At 37.0% G+C, this 4,772-nt stretch overlaps 1 pseudogene; it reads right to left on the reverse strand.

The window, feature by feature from the left end:
- Nucleotides 1-2,616: 2,616 nt before the first annotated feature.
- On the reverse strand, nucleotides 2,617-3,182 carry LOC132481673 (SAYSvFN domain-containing protein 1-like; annotated as a pseudogene).
- Nucleotides 3,183-4,772: the final 1,590 nt, after the last annotated feature.

Below are 4,772 nucleotides of genomic sequence, written 5' to 3' on the forward strand. Positions count from 1 at the left end.
TGTGATTGTAAATGGTATTGTTTTCTTAATTTCTATTTCTGATAATTCATTGTTAGTGTATAGAAATGCTACAGGTTTCTGTGTATTCGTTTTGTATTCTGCAGCTTTATGAATTCATTGATGAGCTCTAGTAGTTTTTTGGTGGCATCTTTAGGATTTTCTATATAGAGTATCATGTCATCTGCAAATAGTGACTGTTTAACTTCTTCCTTTCCAATTTGGATCCCTCTTATTTCCTTTTCTTTTCTGAATGCTGTGGCTAGGACTTCTAATACTATGTTCAATAAAAGTGATGAGAGTGGAATTAAAATAATTTAAAAAAATGAAACCAAAAAAAAGTGGTGAGAGTGGGCATCTTTGTCTTGTTTCTGATCTTAGAGGAAATGTTTTGATCTTTTCACCATTGAGTATGATGTTGCCTATAGGCTTGTCATAAATGGCCTTCATTATGTTGAGGTATGTTCCCTCTATACCCACCTTGTTGAGAGATTTTATCATAAATGGATGTTGAATTTTGTCAAATGCTTTTTCTGCATCTATTGAGGTGATCATATGATTTTTTATTCTTCAATTTTTTAAGGTGGTATATCATATTGATTGATTTGTGGATGTCAAACCTGGGATAAATACCACTTGATCATGGTGTGTGATCATTTTAATGATCATTTTAAAGTATTGTTGAATTTGGTTCGTAATATTTTGTTTAGGATTTTTGCATCTATGTTCATCAGAGATACTGGTCTGTAATTTTCTTTTTTTGTGATATCTTCGTCAGGTTTTGGTATCAGGGTGATGATGGCCTCATAGTATGAGTTTGGAAGGGTTCCTTCCTCTGCAATTTTTTGAAATAGTTTGAGAAGGACAGGTGTTAACTCTTCTCTGAATATTTGGTAGAATTCACCTGTAAAACCATTTGGTCATAAACTTTTGTTTGTTGGTGATTTTTTTTTAATGATTCAATTTCATTCCTGGTAATCAGTCTGTTCATATTTTATATTTCTTCCTGGTTCAGCCTTGAGAGATTATATGTTTCTAGAAATTTGTCCATTTCTTCTAGGTTGTCCATTTTATTGGTGCATAATTGTTTATAGCCATCTCTTATGATCTTTTGTATTTCTGTGGTGTCAGTTGTAACTTTTCCTTTTTCATTTCTGTTTTTATTTATTTGGATCCCCTCTTTCTTTTTCTTTATGTTTATGGATAAAATTTTATCAATTTTTAAAATCTTTTAAAAGAACTATTAGTTTCATTGGCCTTTTATATTTTTTATTCTCTATTTTATTTACTTCTGCCCTGATCTTTATTATTTCTTTCCTTCTACTAACTTTAGGTTTCATTTGTTCTTCTTTTTCTATTTTCTTTATGTGTATGGTTAGGCTGTTGATTTGAGATTTCTCTTGTTTCCTGAGGTAGGCTTGTATCACTAAAAACTTTCCTCTTAGAACTGCTTTTGCTATGTCCCATAGATTTTTAATTGTTGTGTTTTTGTTTTCCTTTGTCTCCAGGTAATTTTCTTATTTCCTCTGATTTCTTCCGTGATCCATTGATTGTTTAGCAGCATATATTTTAGCCTCCACGTTTTTATGTTTTATACAGTTCTTTTCTTGTAGTTGATTTCTAGTCTTATAGCCTTCTGGCCAGAATAGATGCTTAATATGATTTTAATCTTCTTAAATTTACTGAGACTTGTTTCATGGCTTAGCATGTGATTTAAAATCTTGGAGAATGTTCCACGTGAACTTGAAAAGATGTGTAATCTGCTGCTTTTGGATGGAATGTTATATATATATATATATATATATATATATTCCTAGTATGTGTGTTAGGGTTTTCTTTATCATGAAAGGGTGCTGGATTTTGTCAAATTCTTTCTCAGCATCAATTGAGATGATCATGTGGATTTTTCCTTCATTCCATTAACATGGTATATTATAATTTTTTTGACATAGAAAACAAATTTATGGCTACCAAAGCAGAAAGGTGGGGGGGGGGATAAACTAGGAACCTGGGATTAGCAAATACAGACCACCATATATAAAACAAACAACAAGGACCTACTGTATAGCACAGGAACTACAAAACACTTAATATTTTGTAGTAACCTATATAAGAAAAGAATCTGAAAAAGAATATATATATATGTATAAATGAATCACTTTGCTGTACACCTGAAACTAACACAACATTGTAAATCAAATATATGTCAATTTTAAAAATTAATTAATTAAAAAAAGACTTAAAGAGAATATTTACTTTTAACATATAGTCCTGATGTACCAAACCATTACTTCAAACAGCTGGATATTTTAAACAGTTATCTCCCCAGTGCCCCCCTACTGTTCTAAAAATCACCTCTCTTAAATAAAGAGACAAATAGGTCTCCTTTCCTGAGTGTGTAATTTTTATAAATTGCATCAGACCCACAGTGAGTGTCTTTCTGGGAGTTTCACCAAAACCAAAAAGAAGTTCTGATATAAAACTGCAGCAAGAAATCAGGGAAAGCATGTGGAACTGTGGGGTCACAGAACTGACCTGCAAGCTATCCTTAGCCAAACCCACAAATCGACACCCCAGGGGTGTGAGGGCCCTAGGGCCCAGCCAACAGCAGGGCTGGCCCTATCTCCCCTGCAGGGGTCTCAGGTGCAGCTTGCGTTCCAGCTGCTGGGCAATCAGGGTGCCCTGGATGGCCTCACAGTCTGGGTTGAACGTGGAGTACCTGCTCTTCCCCCCTCTGTCTTCTCCTCAGGGCCTCGTTTCCCCACATGCATCCAGTAGAAGAGGGACAGGACAAAATAGGCCAGGCCAAATTCCAGTTCCACAAACAGTCCCAGCAGGACCAACCAGAGGAACACCTTCAAGAAGGTGATGTCGGTCAGGGGAGACTGGCCCTCCTGGGGTGGGGGCGGCAGAGGCGGTGGCTTGACTGGATTCCGCGGTGGCTGTGACATGCAGTCCCCAGGACAAGCTGCTCCCTGAGCAAGGCTGGGCCGGGCCTGGGCGCTCAAGGGCCTCGATTTCCACACCAAGAACCGTTTTAGCCAGCCTGGGGCTGCCTTTGGAGTTGCAGCTGCTTCCACCTTCTCTCCCGAGATTTGTGCACAGTGGCTCTGAAGTGCTGGGTTCTGCCGCCAACCTGGCTGGTTTCTGGGCCCTACTCCCACCTCAGCTAACCACTGCTCCATGGCACATGCCCTGTTCTCTGTGCGCCCAGGAGTGCGTGTGCCCATGCTGGTGTATTATATGGATTGATTTTTATATGTTGAAAGACCCTTGCATTCCTGGCATAAATCACTTTTGGTCTTGGTGTATAATACTTCTAATATACTGCTGAATTCAGTTTGCTGGTGCCTTGTTGAGAATTTTTGGATATATATCCTCAGGTGATATTAATCTGTGGCTTTCGTTTAATGTGATATATTTGTCTATCCTTAGTATCTGGGTAATGGTGGCCTCATAGAATGACTTAGGAAGTGTTCTCTCATCTTCTTTAGGAAGATTTTGAGAATTGGTGTTAACTTATTTTTAGGTGTTTGGAAGAATTAACTAGTGGAGCCATTTGGTCCTCAGCTTTTCTTGCTTGGGAAGTTTTTGATTACTGATTCAATCTCTTTATTCATTATTGCTCTACTCAGATTTTCAGTAAGATATAACAATTATGAACATATATGCACCCAACAACAGATCCCCAAATATATGAAGCAAAAATTGACAGAATCAAAGGGAAGAATAAACAATTCTATAATAATAGTTGGAGATTTCAATACCCTGCTTTTATTTTTTTATAACTTTATCTATTTATTTATTTTTGGTTGCACTGGGTCTTTGTTGCTGTGTGCAGGCTTTCTTTAGTTGCAGCAAGCAGGGGTTACTCTTTGTTGTGGTGCGCGGGTTTCTCATTGTGGTGGCTTCTCTTGCTGCGGATCATGGACTCTAGGTGTGTGGGCTTCAGTAGTTGTGGCACGCAGGCTCAGTAGTTGTGGCTCATGGGCTCTAGAGCACAAGCTCAGTAGTTGTGGCACGTGGGCAATGCAGCATGTGGTATCTTCCCGGACCAGAGATCAAATCTGTGTCCCCTACATTGGCAGGTGGATTCTTAACTACTGTGACACCAGGGAAGTCCCTCAATACCCTACTTTTAATAATGATAGAACAATCAGATAGAAGATCATTATGGAGATAGAGAATTTAAGCAACACTATAAACCAACTAGACCTAACAGACATACACAAATCCTCCAGCCAACAACAGAAGAATGCATATTTTTCTTCCAATTGCAGATAGGACATTCTCCACAACAGAACATATGTTAGGCCACAAGTCAGGTGTTAATAAATTCAAAAAGACTGAAACCATACAAAGGATATGCTCTGAACACAAAGAAATGAAACTAGAAATTGATAACTTTAGGAGAACTGGAAAATTCCAAATATGTGGGAATAAAACCATACATTAAATAGCCAATGAATGAAAGAAAACAGAAGAGAAATCAGAAAATACTCTGATACAAGTTAAAATTAAAAACACAATATACCAAAACTTACAAGATGAAATGAAAGCCATGCTCAGATGGAATTCTATAGTTGTAAATGTCTACATTAAAAATGAAAAGAAATCTCAACTAAGCAACTTATCTTCATACCTTAAGGAAGTAAAAAAAAAGAACAGCAAATTAAACAAAAAATTATCAGAAAGAAAGAAATAATAAAGAATGGAGCTGAGAATAACAAAATAGAGAATAAAAAGATAATAGAGACAGTCAATGAAACTAAAAG

Source organism: Mesoplodon densirostris, chromosome X, assembly GCF_025265405.1.
Source record: "Mesoplodon densirostris isolate mMesDen1 chromosome X, mMesDen1 primary haplotype, whole genome shotgun sequence".
In the NCBI taxonomy this organism is placed as follows: domain Eukaryota; kingdom Metazoa; phylum Chordata; class Mammalia; order Artiodactyla; family Ziphiidae; genus Mesoplodon; species Mesoplodon densirostris.